Below are 20,116 nucleotides of genomic sequence, written 5' to 3' on the forward strand. Positions count from 1 at the left end.
AGGGGTTACGCTAGCTTAACGTTAAGCTGGCAGAACCCCATGTGAAATAAATGTTAAATCGAGTTCTGTCATATCACATAATTAAGGGCTCATTTAATGCTTATTTAATGCCCCATTGTCAAATTTAATGCTCCAATATTTTTGAAAAAACCGGGGGTTACGCTAGCTTAACGTTAAGTTAGCGAAACCCCCGTTTTTTTGTTAAATAGTGAAGCTTAAATTTGGCAATGGGGAATTAAATGAGCATTAAATGAGCATTAAATGAGCATTAAATGAGCATTAAATGAGCATTAAATGAGCCCTTAATTATAGTATGGTTAGATTTACAATTTGTGCATAATTTATATTAAGGGTGGTTGTTCAGTATAAGGGGTGGGTTTTGGAAAATAATTTTTGGCGGTTTTGAAGAGCATTAAATGAGCCTTCAATTATGTGATACGATAGAACACGATTAAACGTTTATTTCACATGGGGTTTCGTCAGCTTAACGTGAAGCTAGCGTAACCCCGGTTTTTTTTTAATAGTGGAGCACTAAATTTGGCAATGACGCACTAAATGAGCATTAAATGAGCCCTTAATGATGAGATAGGTTTTTTAACTCAATTCGAAGATGTGGTTACGTCAGCTTAACATACCTAAATTTCCGTAAATTTATATACATTTTTAAATTGAATTTTGGATCATTTATGTTAAGTTACCAAATTTCCCGTAAAATGACAATAAATTTTTTTTTAATTTAATAAATTTCCGACAGTTAATGAGAATGGACGATAACTTATGGCATTTTAACAGGTAAGTATGATAACTTACCACAAATGAGCCAAAATCAATAAATATGTTTTCATAAATTTCCGGAATTTGTTTTGGTAGTTTATATTAATTTTACCGGTAAATATGGTAACTTACTATGAATTATCAAAAGTTCATTTCAAAAATGTCTATATTTGTGGAATTTTATTAAATTTTTGGTCACTAATGATAATTTTACAGGTGAATATGGCAACTTATCATAAATTATCCAAAATTCAATTTTAAACATTTGTACAAATTTCCGGAAATATATGAATTTTTAAGGTAATTTATGGTAGCTTAAGATGAATGACCCAAAATATAATTTAAAAATTTCCGGCAATTTATGAAAATTTACGACAATTAACGGAATTTTTACGGGTAAATATGGTAACTTATCATAAATTATCCACAATTCACTTTTAAAAATTCCGGTCATTTATGGTAATTTTATCAGTCATATATGGTAAATTTCCGTATAAATTATCGCAAAATTCTATTGCCTGCAACCAAAATTGATCAACTCATAAATGTATAATTTTCATTATTCACCTCTGACGTCACTTTTTATTCCCTAGGGACTAAAACGTAGAGCTTTAGCCCCGCTTTATAGGCATCGAAAAGGGCTGAAATCATGCATGTGTCATGAAAAAAACATTTTGATAAGAAATGTTGTATTTTTAAATAATTAAAAAAAGTTTATCGATTTCTAGCATCAGAGGCACATTAATATATTCCCAAAGTTTTTTAAACAAGTAAATGATCCTTTAGGACTAAATTTGGTCTTCAACAAGAGGAATTATAAATCAGGAATCGTTTTACACGAAAATTTTTGAGAATGGGAACTTTGACCCTGCACAATTAAATGGTCAAATCTGGAAAGCCTCATTGGGCAATCTCTCAGGAAATGTTTCAAAATACCAGAAGATCTAGGTAACATGCATCCAACTATACCCACCGAATCTTTGAAGGTTTTGAAGAGCATCCCTAACCACAATTATCAAAGTTGTCATAAACTCAGATCTAACAAAGAATCGCAAAAATAAATTGATTCAAATCAATCTAAGCAACCATTAAAAAGAACTTATGAGTTGTTTGTGATGAAGCTGTTAGAACGTCCAACCACATCAACCAGAAATAGCGAAAGTGCCGAATAATAAGTTCGGCGCTGATAATGAGAGACCATACTTTTTTAGATAACAATCTACTTCGGACAGCAAAACTTAGATCCTTTATCCCAAATTATAGGGTTTCTAGTGAGTGAATAGTAAGAAATATTCCCATGAATATATCCGTAGACAAAATAAAAGAACTCACGGAATGCAACAAAGGCTGTCAAGTCTTGAGCGCAAGACGTTTTTAAAATTTAAGAAATTTAAATGAGATTAAAATCAAATTTAAAATCCTATTTCACGTCCAATAAACAAGTTAGCGTGCAGAATTCCTGCAAATAAAACGGTTCGGTAATCATACAGCACCATTATCAAGGCAAACAAAAAAAATAAATAAAAAATAAAAATTCGAGCAGACAGGAACAGCAACAAAACCACGATGCTCTCTCCCTGACACCTGGCATCGTAATTTCGTTGCTGTCCCTGTCTGCTCGAATTTTTATTTTTTATTGGCTGTCCAAATTTGGTCGTTAAATTCTTGGTTTCATTTTGAGGAATTCTGCACATTAACAAGACTTTTTGTTGAAAAGGAAGTTCCTGACTTTATACGTCTTTACCAGGTACAAATGAGAGTTGACCCTTATACATAACTACAGTAAAAATGTGATGCTCATGTTTTAGATTTGGTCATTCTGCAGCTCAGTGCAAAGACTTAAGATGTATCTTTTGTGGAAACGAACCACATGTATAAGGTGAAGAGTGTCTCCACAAGGAAAGTTCATACAAGTGTGTGAATTGTCAAGGTGACCACCTTGCAAAAGAGAAATCTTGTCCGAGTTACAAAGAACAGCAAAATATTAGAAAAATCGCTGGGTTCAGAAACGTCCGGACTAAACAAGTTTCCGGGGTATATCACAAAGAAGCAAAAAGGGTGAAGGCCAACAATCAAGCGTTTGTTGTAGATAATCTTATCAACTCCCCACCACCGTTCACTACACCTTCACTTCTTTTAATACCCACTTTAGCTATTCTAGGTTTTCTCTTTCCGACAATGTCGATTTGGATTCTCCATTGGGACCTGGGAACCAGAGAGGTTATTCACCCCAAATCCTCTATAATCAGAGTATGAACAAACCTACATTTACTCGCGGTCACTCCCTGTCTGTTGGGACAAAGCATATTCATGGCCAATCCCTACAATTACCAAGAAGTAATCCTGCGAGTACCTCGAATTTCTTTTCAAGGTCAACTCGCACTGTACTCAATCGACCACGCAGTCCATTTCATCCTCTTCACCAAATTTTGCTCAGACATTAGCTGAAGTATCCTCTATGTTAATCCAATTTATTTCGCAATTCGGACATCTGCTCTTTATGCTAGGTGCCTTATAACAAGTTCCTCAGCTGCCAACTTCACAAGTAGCTTTATGATATCGCTTTGCTTTGTGAAAGCTGGCTCAAACCTAACTCTAATTTTCCATTAAAAAACTTTAATATCAACCAAAAAGATCGCGATACTTGTCAGGGGGAAGGTCTGCGAATCGCAATTAAAAATGATATACCGTTTAAAAGTTTTACTATTTACAACGTGGATCACCAATTGGACACTTTAGCCGAACATCTCGTCCATTAATCGTTGCTAGCGTCTATAGGAACGCCCAGGAAGAAGCCCAGGACATTGAAAGTAAATGTCCTTATTATAAATTTTAACCATACAATTAACAGGCCCGAAAAGTAATTTGGATGCTCATTAAAATATTTTTTAAAAATTGCCAAATTTTGTTAAACAGAGGCATTCAAAGAAATGTCCTCTTGTGACGAAAGGATGTGTCTTGACGTAAATAGAATTTCCTTTTAAATTTAAGTAAGTTGAAGGGATTTTCATTTATCTCAACAGGAATCCTTTCGCAGCAACAAATTTCCTTGCAGCAAAAAATGTCCTTATGCTAATAATCTTTCACGATTTAAGGTAATGTATGTTTTGTTCCACTGAATTGGTTATTGTAACAGAAAATTCATCAACTACTAAGGTAAGCTACTTAGGTTTACCAATGTAAGATTATGATTGGGGTTTCTCAACAGAAATGGGTCACATTTTAAAAGAAAAATCATCAAGTACTGATCACCCTGGAAAATGCAATTCCATTGAAATCGATAGGATGTAAAATTCGAATGGTATATACATATACTTTGAATGGGAGACCTTGGCAAAAGCTAATAATGTACAATGTTCCCGTTATTTACTTTGAATGGTATTTCACTTCTTTGCTTCTTGCAGTTTTTTTTGTAGTGTAAAACGTTTGCAATTATCAGCGTTACAAACAAAAGATTTTTTTAACAAAATGAACATATTTGTACAGTTATACCACAGAAGTTATTGCTCATAAAAATGTTTAATTTGTACTTTATCTTCATCACAGTGACTTGTTGTTAAAAAATTGATGTTTTCAGGAAGAAAATCTTTAGACCTTTCATTTGTTAATAAAAAATCATCCAAGCCAATCAAAACCGATATACCATGATTAACGTTGTTTATTCTTCATAAACTCTCTGGCTTCATTCTTTGTATCAATTTTTATATAAATATAATCTCTCAATGACCATAATTGATTTTCTAAAATTCTTTATTAATCTTTGACACGGGACAAAACTTTCTACTTTCGTGACATTTTCTCGTGCGACGAGCACTTTTTGATTCGTAGCCTTTTAGGCAATATACTTTATATAAATCCACGATCTCTTAAAAATTTCAATCTTTTAAGGAAAACTAGAAAAATGTAGAAACCTAAAAAATTTTGAAAATTAAAAACAGAATTTTGTTCAAAAGCAACGCAGGAGAACCCTGAAAATGCATAATTAATGTATAGCCCATTGAATCATTGTAAACGAAAATTTACTTTCTTAACTTTTTACAAACAATCAGAAAATTATATTTCTCAATATGAGCTTTCTATTGTTTCAATGGAGCGTTGATTATAACTTTTTGAAAATTATTATACACACTCCAAAGTAAATTTATATATTTTACTGAGTAATTAATTTTTTTCACCACTGAATTAGGAAATATTTTAATTATTCGAATTATTGATTTATTACTGATCTTTAGTTGCACACTTTTCGCTAATCAAATTTGTAAAATTTCACTAATGTTTAATTAAGTTTTAACAATTTTGATTCAGAGAGGAAATAATATCTTTTGCGCAAGTTCATCCTTATTCAAGGAAAATTAAGTTTACAAAGTTCACTATAAAGTTGCAATTTTCTATGGAATATTAGAAAAATGTACAATCGAATAAATTGTGAAAATCGAAAACAGAACTGTATTGAAAAGTAGCGCTTGAAGACCCTAAGTGTGTACAATTAATTTGAAGCCCATTGATTCCTTATCATTTTAAGATTGTAAAAAACTCTAATTTATCTTAACTTTGTGCAAACAATCAGAAGAATATGTTTTTAAATTTGAGAGACTACGTCACATTCGTAAATTCGCAATGATGACGCTCTTATTGTTACAATAGAGATAAGAAAGTCACACCATTGCGTTATTTTATTAAACTATTGAATAGAATCAGAAAATATCTCGACTACTCGAATTAGTAATTTTGCACTCATTTCTAGTGGCTCACTACTTTTCGATTTTTCGAAATTTGCGTATTAATCTAAGGCAAAAAATAAAACTTTTTCTTCTGGTGACCTTTTCATGTACGGCGCTCCCCTAAAAGCCACAATTTTCAAGTCACCAAAAAATGTGATGTTCAAATGATGAGCGATATTTAAAAAATATTTCAGTCACTGCCTATTGTGATAAAACTTATGAATATTACGCCATACCTGAAAAGTATATAATAAAGCTCAGCGGAGTACTGGTAATAAAATAATGGTACAATTACCAGTCAAATATCGCTCAGGTGATTGCAGCGAACTTTGATCTTTTCAAGTTTTGTTACCTAATAACAAATATATCATAAAATGTTTATAAACAAACACAACATTGGCATGAAACATAAAAAAATGTATTCTCGTTCAACATTTTTCTGCATGACGACGTGATGTCGGCTAAGACATCATTTCACTTCACTAAGCATCACCAGTCACTTCCTAAAACCGCAGTACCGCACACCGCAGTACCACACACTTAAGTCGCGCACTCCTAACAATGATATCCTGGAGCATAGTTAATCCGTACTATATATCTTTATTGTTAGCAGCTCCCAAGTTGCCCTATCTACTCATTTTTTTATCTTATTCTAATCATCTATTCGCACTTACGGTTTCTGTAAATTCTCTATATTGATTCGCGTCTGTTTCGTCTTTTTAGTTCTCTTTCTTCTCCATCCTTGACCTAAGTTGATTGTAGAGACTAAGAGATAATGATCCATCCCACATTCAGAACCTCTCATAACCCTTGTATCTTTTACTAGCTTTCTCAGTCTTCATCCGCAAAAACACTCAATCATACCGTGGCTTTCACCTCTTCTCTAGGTGCAAAAGTGGATCATTTCATGCATAAACCAATGATTTGTAATAAATGCTCTTTTCTAAACATAAGTTAACGAATCTGTTATCGTAAGGATTCGTTTTCGAATCTCGGAAATGAAATAGCACCCTATCCGTCCCCTCACGTTGGACTCCAAATCACCCATTTATAGTCCACCAAATCACCCCTGATCGCAAGTAACTATAGTATCATTTAGAGTGTCCCGGAAGGCGTACTTTACTACACTCCTTTCACCATTAACTGGGGCTCAGCACGCTATAATGAATAATCTTCTTATTTCCACTTTCAATCTAGCTCAGAACAATCTGAAAGATACAAATCCATGCCTCTTAATATGCTGTCTTGCTCTCATATTCATAATCAGACCGACTTCTTGACGGACATGTGATTTATTAATAATTTAAATAAACAAACAGATAATTTTATAAATAATTTAACGAATAGAACATTTTCATCCCTTTTTCTTGGAAAAAATTATTTTTGTTATGCTTTTCGAAATAGCTTGTTCGACTTAATCAAATCCAGAACAATCTGAATTCTAGTAAATCTTATAAGCTATTTGCAAGGCTATTTGCCTTTTTTGCCCTGTTAATTTGACAGCTTATTAGATCATACGTCAGTTTTAACATCATTTTTGATTTGAAGTAATATAATGTTGTTCCGCTTGCACGGACATGCTTTATAATTTTTTTTCAAGTTATTACTTCTGTTTTTTAAAAAAAGCTTGAATTCATTATTTTTAAGCCTTTCAATTCTAAATCAGATAATTTTTAGCGTTTTCAGAACGATTTTACTTTGAATGTTCACAATATTTCAAATACTTCAATTTTGACCACTGAATAATTACAATTTAAAATTATAGTATTCAATACGCAATTTTGAAGTTCAATTTTGTAGGTCTTGAAACTAAAGTTGTTCAGCTTCTTAAGCTTAAATTTGCAAATGTTTGTCTTCAAGTTTCTTTATTTTTAAATAATCAGGATCGTTATTAATTTTTTGATGTGTACTCAGTTATATTAGTTTTACTAACTAGATCAAACTAATTTAAAATCAAAAGTTCTTAATACTTTTTTAGAATTATTACATTTTTACAGGAATTAAATTTTAACTTAACGAATTCAGGAGATTCCCAATTTTTAAATTTCACTACGTAAAAACAAGCATGTGGTAGGTAGATAATGATCCTATAGTAGATAATCCTTAATTATGAGCACAGATATTAGTAAAATAATTAATTATAATTTTAATATATTAAAACGTATCGTGTCTTGAATATTTATTACATTAGGTTAATTATTTAACATCCATTAGTATTTTTAACTACTGATGATCTACTTTAGGGTGGCCTCCCCTAACTTTTAAGCTTTTAAAATCTCTTAAAATAATTGAAATACATATTACAGAGCAAAGAATTTTGTTTCGTGAAAAAGGATGAAAATTTTCGATGGCTTATCTTAAATTAATAAAAAAGGTAAATGTGGAGGTTAACAATACTTTTTTTAGCAAAACAAGTCTGATAAGATATTATGATAGAAGTAAAACAGTGTTTTTTTTTGACAAAAAGGATGAAAATGTTTCATTTTTGTTAGCTTAAATTATTTATAACAAAGTTAAATATGAAGTCATAAAAATCGGCTGCAAGTAAATCTGCGAAACTATTACGGGATGTATAAGATGAAAACACATTTTTTTCCGACACGATTTGATGACAAATTTTTATTTGTTATCTTAAATTATTTATAATAAACCTAAATTTAAAGGTTTAACATTTTTTTAGAGTTTAATAAATATGAGAAGATATTTTGACACACAACACAACCCTACAACAAAATTCTACAACCCGAGTTAAATAAACATACCAAAACGGTTTTGAGGTCGCTGAATCCGAATCCGCGGTCAGTTTGGCCCCATTAGATCAGGCTCAAGGTCAATTACAGGTCAAAATGGATAAAACTATTGGATCGAAGAAAGCCTATACTCTCAGACACTTTGGGGTCCCTGAATCCGAACCGAGGTCATTTTGACCGAAACAGGTCAGTATAAAAGGCAAGTGAAGGTCAAACTGAAGAAAACCATTGGATCGGGGAAAACCAATGGATCAGAAAAAACCTCTACTCTCAGATGATTTTGGGGTCGCTGAATCCGAATCCAGGGTCAGATTGACCCCGCCAGGTCAGGGTCCAGGTCAAGTGAAGGTAAAAATGAGAGGTCAAAATTTTAAAAAACCATGCAATTGGAGAAACTTTTACTATTGGACTTTTTCGGTCGCTGAAACCGAATCCGGTGTTAGTTCGACCCCATAAGTTTAATTGCATTGCTTTCTTAATTTTGACCTTGAGATGACCTTCGTCCCGATCTGATGGGGTAAACTTGACCCCGAATTCAGATTTAGCGACCCCAAAAACGTGTTAAAGTAGTGGTTTACGTCGATTGAATGTTTTTTTTTAAATTTTGACCTTCACTTGACCTTGATTTATTTGTAATATACTTTTTCAGGATTAACACAAAAACTACACGCGTTATCAAAAAATAATTAAAAACCAATTTGTCGATTTTTTTGTGAATAACTTTTGTCTATTACTTTTATTTTCGTATCCTGTCCCATATTTTCCAAAAATCTTTCCTTTTTCTTAATATAATTTTTTACGATTAAATTAAAAACTACGTGTCCTATCAACAAATTATTGAAAACAAATTTTTGGATCTCTTTTAGGTGAACAACTTTTATCAGTTTTTTCCGAATCTTGCATAATTCGACCGCCAAATGGATTTTAAAAAATTTTAATAACATTTTTCCGGATTGAAATGAAAAATATGCGTCTTCCGCCACAAGCCGTATACAGTTTGGCAAAACATACTTTAAATCAGCCAGGAGCTCAGGGACTACCGCTTCGGCTTCATATCAAAAAGGTTGCGAGTTCGATTCTCGCTGCCTAAAACTTTTTATATAATTTTTTCATTTACTAAAATGTTTATAAATATAATTTTCTTCAATAATATTTAAAAATTATGCGAATAATAATTTTTATGTTTTTTTTTTACGGAAAAACTATTGTTTTTTTTTTAACTTTTGATGATTCTTTCAACGTGGATCTTGAGAAATACACCGTATTGAACTGTATGATAGTTTTTTGTTTTTCAATTATCCTAATAAAAAAATTAAAAATGCAGATGTAAAAGTCCGGAAATTATAATTATGAAGATTCTAATCAAAATAAAAAATTAAACAAAAAAAGTGCAGGCAGCGAGAATCGAACTCGGAACCTTTTGGGCTATGAATCTATTATTTATGACAAGCTTCAAAGCTGTATTTCAAAATTCTTTAAGTTGAATATGCACCCTTAAATATAAAGACATAAAATGGAAAATTTTTATTATCAATTTCAAGTTATTTTCCGGTACATCGGACATCCTGCAGAATAAAATCTAAACGAAGATAAGTGCGATAACTTCCACCGACTTAGATTGATTTACTTATCACCTTCTCCGATTGACACAAAGTTGTAATCAGTTGTAATCTCTAATCTCGACAATAATAGTATTTTTATCAATCGTTTGCGAGTTACTTCCGGTGTATAATTTTTTTGCATGAGACAAATGGCTTCTAGAAATTCAAGATTATAATTATTTACAAACAGGAAGTTTCTGACAGACACATAATGTAATATTTTTTATATATTAAAAAAAATATTTAGAGCGTTGAACTTCCGGTTATGCAGTGAATCATTCAAGGATATTCCTTTCGCGATCATTTTTTGTTCTTCATTCGGGGAAAAAGTTAATGCGGCACAGAAAAAGATTTAAAAGGATTTCAGTGCAGATAAAACCTTTCACGAGCAATAAATAAGAAATTTCGGGAATTTATATTTTTAGGATTTTCTCTATGGTGATTTCTTAATTACGGACACAAGAAAAAAGGTTTTGCACAAAATAATTAAATTTTCAACAAAATAGTTGAATATTTAAACAATTAGTTGAATTTTGAATCAATTGTTCCAATTCTTAAACAAAAAATATGTATACTTTAAATTAAAAAATAATTGAACTCAACCAAAAACATGAATTGTCCTTCAAGAAAAATTGTCCATTCAAGACTGAAAAAATATCACCCAAATTGTTGAATTTTTAAAACAAAAAAGGTTATTTTCAACATTATAATTGAATTTTATACAAGAAAATATCAATTTTCAAACAACACTAATACAACTAAATTTTCAGTTAAAAAAATTAGTTCTTAAACAGAGAAAAACGAATTTTGAACAAAATTGTTATACCTTCAACGAATAAAATAAATTTTCAACGAAGTGGTTGCAACTTTTAAACAAGCAGTATACTTTTGATTGAAAACAGATTAATTTTCTACGAAACAAGCAACATTTACAACAAAACAAGTAAATTTTTAACTACATAGTTGAATTTTCAGTTAAAAACAAAATCAAAAATTAACTTTAAAAAAAATAGTAGAATCTTTAAAGCGTAAAATTAATGTTTAACAAAATATTTTAACTTTCAGCCAAAAACTATTTTTAACTAAAAGTGATGATATTTCAAATAAATAACATTAATTTAAATGAAAAAAATTTTAATCACAAAAAATGTGTATGTCAACAATCTTTTTTTTTAATTGAATTTTATCTTACTATAGATTAACAATTTTTAAAAAATCGTCCAAATAATTTCGTTTAAACAAATTTTAAATAACTATATTTAAAGATTATGATTTATTCAGATTTATTAAAATCAAACAATTTTTTGGACTTGGTAAAAAGCGACATTAGGAAAAAATTCCGCAACAAAAAACATTGTTAAATTTATTCTTTGACGTAATTTTTACACTTTTTTCGTACAAAATAATATCTTTTCTTTCATAAATAATTACTGATAATATTTTTTCAATTCTTAAAATCATGGAAAACTTTTTTCCACATACATGATTTTTGGCACGAAAACAACTTTAACAATTGAACGGATGAATTTTCAACTAAAAAGTGTACATTTTGAGCTAAAAGTGAATTACTTATATTTTCAGATAATAAAGTTAATTTGAACTAAAAAAAAATAAATTTAAACAAAGATTGTAATCGTCAAACAAAAATATAATAGCAGACTTTTCAGCAAATTTTCTTTGTTATTAATATAAATAAAAATTAATATAAAAGATTAATAACAATTAAAATATTTGAGGGGATTTTAGATTAGATGAAACCTGCCGTCAGCAAAAAATAAGAAATTGGATGAAAAAAAATGTTTCGAATTTTCTTTATTGCCAAATTTTGGATTTTACTCTTTATCCCGTACATCTGGTTACTCGATTTGCTTTAAAACCGTTAATCTTTCACATTGGTGTAACTTTGGCAAATGATTTGACAATGCGGAACTGCTCAGGGAATTTAAATTTAGAAACAAATCAAAAGACTCTGAACACTCAGATTTAAATTAATGCTGACTCACTTCAGAGATAAAAAATAGTGACTACAGTGGCATAAATTTAAAAAAATTAAACTTTTAATATAAATAGCTAATTTTTAAAAAGAAAAATTTTTAAATCTAAAAATGATTCTAATCGAAAGCTTTCAATTAAAATTTAATAATTTTAATACATTAATTATTCGATAAAAATAATATTTCAAATCCTTTTTATTAAAAATTAAATTGCTACAATTTTTAAAGTTCAGTTTTTGAAATATTGAAATTTAAATTAAATTGAAACTGTCAAATCTTGATATCTTAATTTTAATTTGTTATATTTACAATTAATTGAGCCTAGAAAATTGCAAATACTGTTAATTGTTTCAATTATACATAAATTTTTTAATTATAGAATGTTTCAAATAATTTTGAATTAAGTCACAGGAATTTTTACATACTTTAAATTATTCAATTTAAAACAATTTTAGTTTAAAATTAGTTCATTCTAGTCACTTTCAAGGGAGATATAAAAATGGTGAAAAATAACATTTTAAAATAAATCATTTTTCATATCAAAAATTTATTTTAAAAGCAAATTTAAAAAGATTTCCATAATTATAAACAAAATAATCCGGAAAATGTTAAGGCTGTTTAGAAGTTTTAAAAAGGTTAACAAATAATTTAAAATTTGTACAAATGAAAACAAAAAATAAAACAAATTTTATATTCTTGAAGATGTCGGAAATAAATTTAGAATCCTTTTAAGTATCTTGACACCTTTCAAGAGAATAAAAATTGTCTCGAGATTCATGGGAAAATTTTAGGTTAAAAGCCAAATTTTTCAATTTTGCAAGATTATAAAATTCAAGAAAAAAATGGAGTAAATTTAATAGATACCTAGAAGTTTTAAAAAGATTTTAAAAAAACTACAGAAGCTATTTAAGAATTTTAAAATGTTTGAAGCATATTTATTGAAAGATTTCTGTTAAAGTTTAAAATTATTTCTGAAGGTTCCTGGAAAAATTTTAAATCATTTTCTATTGGAAAAAATAATCACGGCCAAGATATTATAAACATCACGACTTACCTTTCAGAGGACCCTACAGTCTCGTAAAATGCTGATTTCTAATAAAATATCGTACATCACTCGTAAACATTTTTTTTTAAATTTATTCTAAATTCTAAAAGCCCCGCGGATCCTATAAAACGACTCGAATTTTCCCTAATATTTTATAAAATCCTGCAAAATAAAAGATAATCTTTATGTCTTTCTCAGAGAAAAATTGTAATTAAAACAAAAAAACTATTTTTTTGACTGACAGCGAGTGAGTATTTTTCTAAAGGCTCATTTTAATGGAATGCAAGAATAATATATTTTTTTTAATATAATGTACATAAAATATTCATAATCAGCTCTCTGAGATAAGAAATTGCTAAGACACATGGAGGTTTCCCATCATCACGTTCTAAAATAGAATTCGCTCAGAAACGCGACGCACTTTATTTTCTAAATAGCGAACTTTCCGTCTGACAATTCTGAAAAATTGGATCAAAACAATCAAATTTTTTACTTCAATTTAAAAATGAAAAAAGTCGATTTTCCTTGAAATAATTTTATCTTGTGTTTAATTAGTGAGACAGCAAATGTAAGTGCGTAAAACAATGTGTAGCATCAAAGACTCAATCTTAAATTTAATTTAATCCTTGACATTATTTTTGTATTGTAAAACAATCGTTAAAGTAAGCGCCAAACTTTTTACTTATGCGGTTATGTATAGTCGCATTTGTTTTATTATTTATGAACTAGAGTTAGTCAAGGTTATTTTTCTTTAGAGGACATTTTCCGATAAGGAATTTTTAATAAACAACCGAAGAAAAATTAAAAAAATGTATAACTTATGACGAATGAAAAATCCTGGAAAACAAATTTCCAGGCACTGCGAAAATCCCAAATTGAAAAATTTCTTAATAATAACATTTCCGACAGGAACTTGCCGAATTGTAAAATAATAACTGAAACAAAATTTCATCTAGAAATACGTTGTTTTACATGAGAAAAATTCAAATGATTTTGATTTTATTTTTAAAAATTTAATTTATTGAAACGGCCATTTTTTTAATTTAAACATTTGTACAAAAACTTTGAATTATTGCAAAAGATATTTGCAAATTTGAGATGTTTTTGAAATATTCGAAAATAATTTCAGTCTTGAGATTTCAAAAAATTTAAACCAAAATATTGATCTTCGAACATTTAGAAAAAATATATATGCATTTTTAAATATTTTGAAAGCTTTCAGGAGAATAAACAAATCGTCTTAATTATCCTGGGAAATAATCATTTTCCTGGTTTATAATATTTTATAAATGTAATAAATTATAATAAATAACATTTTTACAAATATAATAAAGCCTTATTATTTTCAGGAATATCTGTAATAATTTAGGCGGTAAAAGGAAATTTAAATCCAAAAACGTCCAATTTAAATTTTGTCACAAAAATTATTTACAACAATCGTTATTGTTAATTACGTAAACATTTTTGCGACTAAGTGTCACTCTTACAACAATTTACAGCATTTTGCGTGCAAAGAACAATATTTTTCTACGCATAAATGCCAAAATTTTGCATTTAATTTAATTGTTTATAAACATCAATTTTTTGTTGCACTATAAACTATTACATTTTTTTAGAAAATATAATTTTCACAATGAAAATTCAACTCCTTGGTTGAAAGTTGAAATTTTTTTTCATATTTTTGATTGAAGGTTCATAATTTTATTTAAAAATACGTTTTTTTGTGTTCGTCTTTTTTAGTAGATAATCGAGCAATATGGCATGAAAAAAAAAACTATTTGTACAAAATTAAACTGTCTTGTAGAAACTTTGTCTTTTTTACTAGCAATTGATTATCTTCAATGAAAATTTAACATTTTTGAAAAAAAGTATAAAATAGAAATTAATCCAATAAAATTTTGATGATCATCATATCCATTGTTTAAACAATTTTATTTATTTTTTTAGATTGAAAATTAAACCCCTTAGTATCAATTTTCAACAAAAAATGAAATAGGTACATTTTCAGTGAAGAAAATTGTTTCTTAACAACAAAAAAACGAATTTCAGCAAAATAGTTAGATTTCCTCAAATAATGGATCTTAAACTAAAAAAAGGAATCTTCAAGAAAAGAGTACTAAATTCAACCAAAAAATTGAATTTTAAATGAAAAAAAAAAGAATTTTCAGCAAGAAAGTTAACTTTTAACCAATTATTTTACTTTCCTCCAAATTATTGATTTTTCAAGTCAAAAACATTAATTGTTTTACAACAAAAAAGTTTAATTTTCAACAAACAAAAAAAAAGACATTGATTGCATTGTTTGGAAATGTAGCTATTTCATTAAAAATTATTTAATTTTATTGGAAATTAATTTGTCAACGGACAATTTAATTATTTTGTTCGGTTGAAAAACCGTTTTTTGTTTGATTGAAACTTTATTTTTCTTACTGAAAATTTAACTATTCAATTTTTTGTATAAAATTGATATTTTATTCATTAAAAATTTATGTATTTTGTTGAAAATTAATCTTTTTAGGTTAAAATTTAATTATTTGATTTAACAATTAACAGTTTTATTGAAAGCTGATGTTTTTAGTTTGAAAATTCAACATTTCCGCTGAAAATTATTTTTTTATTGACTGAAATCTCTTTTTTGTTCGAAAATTCGTTTTTTTTTGTGTAAAAAAATTAATTTTTTACTGATAATTAAATTATTATAATTTTTCTTGAAAATTCATTTTTTTTCATTGTGGAAAATTTATCTTTTTCAGTTGAAAACTCATCTTCATTGTTTGAAAATTAACATTTTTATTAAAAAATTCATATCTTCAGGTATTAAAGTCAGTGGCCGTCCATAAATCTGGTGAATCGTTTCTCTCTTGTTCATGTCGTTTTATTCTTTTTCAATTCAGGAAAATTTTATTCTCATCATTATTTAAACAAAAGGAAAAACGCGTCAGGAGATTTATGGACAGCCCCTTAACCGTTTTCTACAAAATTCGATTTTTCAGCTTGAAAACTGATTATGTTTAAAAAAATTTATTTTTTGGTAATAATTGGTGTTTTTTTGCTAAGATTTCAGCTTTCTAGTTGAAAATTGAACTACTTCATTGTAAATTAATTTTTGTTGGTTCAAGTATAATTTTTTTTACTGATAATTTGATTATTTTATTTTTTGTTAAAAATTCACTTTTTTTATTGAAAATATATTTTTCTAACAAAAAATGTTTATGTTTGGTTGAAAATTTATTATTCTTAGGTCAGAATTCAATTTATTTTGTTTAAAATTAGTATTTTTTCGTAGAACATTAATCTTTTGGGTTTAAAAGCAAATTAATTGGTTAAATATTGTTCTTGTTTTTGTTAAAAATTAATCTGTTTCATTAAAAATTTAACGATTTCATTGAAAATTTATTTCTCGAATTATTTTTTTTTTATTGAAAATCTATTTTTCTAACTAAGAATTTATCTTTTTTGGTTGAAACTTGAAAATTCGACATTTTGGGTAAAATTTTGTTTTGTTTGTATTAATCGAAAAATAGTTTCTTGGTTGAAAATTCGTCTTTTTTAATAGACAGTGTTCGATGTTTAAAATTTATCTGTTTATTTGAAAATGCTTATTCAAAAATTGTTATTTTAAATTCAAAAAATAATTTTAGAAACTTTAAGCATAAAAAATATTTTTTATACAAATATTTTTTTAGTTACATATTTAATTTATAATTTGTTTTTGATTAAATTTTTACATGAAAAAAATTAAATGATTTTGGTTTTATTTTTAAAAATTTTATTTTTTGAAACGACTATTTTTTTAATTTAAACATTTGTGCAAAAACTCTGAATTATTTCAAAAGATATTTGTAAGTTTGAGATGATTTGGAATATTCGAAACTAATTTCAGTCTTGAGATTTCAAAAAATTTAAACCAAAATATTGATCATTGATCATTTCGAAAAAAAATATTTTTTAAAATATTTTGAAAGCTATTAGGAGAATAAACAAATTGTCTTAATTATCCTGGGAAAATTTTTAATGTTTTTTATTATTATTTTTTAATATTTTTTAATACATATTGTTGTTGTTTTTGTTAAAAATTATTCCGTTTGATTGAAAATTTAACGATTTCATTGCAAATTTATTTTATTTGTTTGAAAATGTATTTTCTCATTATTAATTTAATTATTTTGAGTGTGTTTAAAGATTTATTTCTCGGATTATTTTTTTTTTTATTGAAAATCTATTTTTCTAACTAAGAATTTATCTTTTTTGGATGAAAATTACTGTATTTTGTTGAAAATTTGTATTTTTTAATAAATTCGTATTTTTTAGGTAGAAAATGTCTTGAAAATTCGACATTTTTGTTGAAATTTTTTTGTTATTAATCGAAAAATGATTTCTTGTTTGAAAATTCGTATTTTTTGGTAGAAAATTTCTTGAAAATTCGAAATTTTGGGTAAAATTTTGTTTTGTTTGTATTAATCGAAAAATAATTTCTTGGTTGAAAATTCGTCTTATTTAATAGACAGTGTTTAAGGTTTAAAATTTATCTGTTTATTTGAAAATGTAACTATTTTATGGAAAATTTATTTTATTTTGTTGCAAATTAATTTTTTCACTGACAAACTGATTAACTTATTTTTTGTTAAATGCTCTTTTTTTATTGAAAACAAATTTTGCTAACTGAATATTTATCTTTTGGATCAAAAAATTATGTATTTTGTTAAAGATATGAAGTTTTGTTTTTAGAAATTTAATCTCCATGATGAAAAATGTAACTTTTGGTTAAATATGTACTGTTTTGTTCATGTTATTGGCTAAATAATTCAACATTTTTTATGAAAATTCGTCTTTTTTTGGTAGAAAATTAATCTTCTTAATTGAAAATGCACCTACTTGGTTGAAAATGTAAATATTTTATCGAAATGTTATTTTATTTGGTTAAAAATTAATTTTTTACAGAAAGTATAACTATTTTATTTTTGTTTAAAAATTAATTTCTTTCGATGAAAATTATAATTTTATAATTGAAAATTTATTATTTTTAGTTAAAAATTCACGTATTTTGCTGAAAAATCTCTACTTTTTGCTAAAAAATTAATCTTCTTGATTAAAAATTAATTTTATCACTGATAATTTATTTATTTTCGTTTTTGTTAATAATTAATTTCTTTAGTTTAAGAACTCGATATTTTTTATTGAAATTTTATTTTTTTTTAAATAGAAATTTTATTGGTGAATATTTGGTTGAAAAATTATTGTTCTTAGTTAAAAATTCATATTTTTGTTTAAAATTAGTATTTTTTTTAGAACACTAATCTTTTTGTTTTAAAATCAAATTAGTTGGTTAAATATTCTTTTTTCTTTGTTAAAAATAAATCTGTTTAGCTGCAAATTTATTTACTTCATTGAAACATTTATTTTGTTTGATTGAAAATTCTTTTATTATTTTTTTAATTGAAAATTTCTCTTTTTTGGTTAAAAATCTATGTATTTTGTTGAACATTCCACACTTTTTTCGTAAAAATTTAAACTTTTTTGTTTAAGATTGATTTTTTTTAAATAGAAAATTCATCTTTTTGGTTAAAAATGTAACTATTTAATTAAAAGTTTATTTTATTTGGTTGAGAATTAATATTTTACTGATAATTTGATTATTTTAATTTCGGTTACTTTTTTTTTATTGAAAATTTATCATTTTGATCAACAATTTATGTATTTTGATGTAAAATTGAAATATTTGGTTAAAAATGTCCTGTTTTGTTCATCATTTTCGCTCATTAATTCAAAATTTTGGACGAAATTTTATTTATTGACTAAAAAAATCTTTCTTGATTGAAAACCCGTTCTTATTTTAAAATAGTGTCAGTTTATTCTCACTTTTTTTCGAAATAGTAGCAAAAACAAAAATTGGCAATTAGTCCGATGGAGATTCCGAGGCCTGAAATTGACTGCAGAACTTTTTTTAAACGGAAACAATGAGAGTTCCCGTCCACCGTGACGTTTTTTAGGTTTAGTAATCGAACGACGCGAATTTTCGAAGGTTAGGTTCTCTCTCGTCTTCCTAAAACCCCTAAAAACTCTGAAACTACCATCACTAAACTGGACTACCGTCATGAAAAGGATTGCCAAAAAATCAAACTACATTCCTTATTTGAAATAAAGGCTAAAAGCCAAACAGAACAGATCCAGCACGAAATAGAGCAAATGACTAGAAGAGTTTTCTACACGCGTTCCAGAAAAGCGCCGACTCTTCCTTTTATGGTTTGTTTACACTCGAAATGTCTAAATTAAAAAAAGGGAAAACTTACATGTAATCAGAATTCCAGTGGACTTGTTCTTCGGAGGCTTTCTTCAGTCTCGGGATATATCAAGAAGGATAAATGGATCGAAGAAAGACGAACATTTTCGACGAGTTCCGACTCGAAATAGTGCTGAATGTTCGAGAGTTAAATCAAAAGTTTAAAAAAAGACATAACTTGTTTTTATTCCGAATTGTGAGGACAGTGAAGAATTTAAAGGGGATAGCTCGATACCGGCATGGCAGTTGCGAGCAGACTGGTGAATTGGCTGGACTGACTGACTGACTGCAGGCAGGCAGGCAGGCAGACAGGGTTGTTAGACATGAGAATGAGTGACTGCCGAACAGAACAGAGACTATAGAAAATCAGTAAAAATGGTCTATAGGTCGATAGGCACCTGGCACAATGGGCAGAAGCCGCCAAATGCCATTGACTTTGCCGCATTGCCTGTGTGCCCTTCGCTCTAAAATATCCCAGGCTTGTCAATTTTTCTCGAGCTGCGTACTACATTTTCCGGAAGTGGGATATCAGGTGTAGTTTAGTAACGACGTTTCCAATTTTCGTCTATTTTTAAAGGCACCGTTTTCCCACGTTGAAGAGCATAGTTTTGCCCCCCCCCCCCCCTCCTCCCAAATGGTAAGTAATATTGACTAAACACGGAATTTTATATTCCGAATTTTTTTTTTCAATCAAATAAATGTCAATTTAAAAAATTATTTTAAACGAAATAGTTTAATTTTCTATCAAATTCTTGATTTTTCAACCTAAAAAGACGATTTAAAAAAAAAGTATTGATTTTTCAACAAAAGGGTTTAATTTTCCGTAAAAAAGTAGAGTCTCAACAAAATCGATGAATTTTCTACTAAAAAAGATAAATTTTCAAACAAAAATTGAATTTTTAAATTTCCAGAATATAAATTACATTTTCGGCGAAATGTTTGCATTTTTAA

The 20,116-nt window shown here is 27.7% G+C and overlaps 1 protein-coding gene across 1 annotated transcript in view; it reads right to left on the reverse strand.

Moving 5' to 3' along the window:
* Positions 1 to 19,467, reverse strand: part of LOC117176299 (band 3 anion transport protein) — a 177,653-nt gene extending 158,186 nt beyond the window's left edge. Inside the window, exon 1 of the mRNA XM_033366496.1 lies at positions 19,176 to 19,467. The gene's annotated coding sequence lies outside the window, so the exon portion shown is untranslated. The remainder of the gene's footprint in view (positions 1 to 19,175) is intronic.
* Positions 19,468 to 20,116: the final 649 nt, after the last annotated feature.

This window comes from Belonocnema kinseyi, chromosome 7, assembly GCF_010883055.1.
Source record: "Belonocnema kinseyi isolate 2016_QV_RU_SX_M_011 chromosome 7, B_treatae_v1, whole genome shotgun sequence".
In the NCBI taxonomy this organism is placed as follows: Eukaryota; Metazoa; Arthropoda; class Insecta; order Hymenoptera; family Cynipidae; genus Belonocnema; species Belonocnema kinseyi.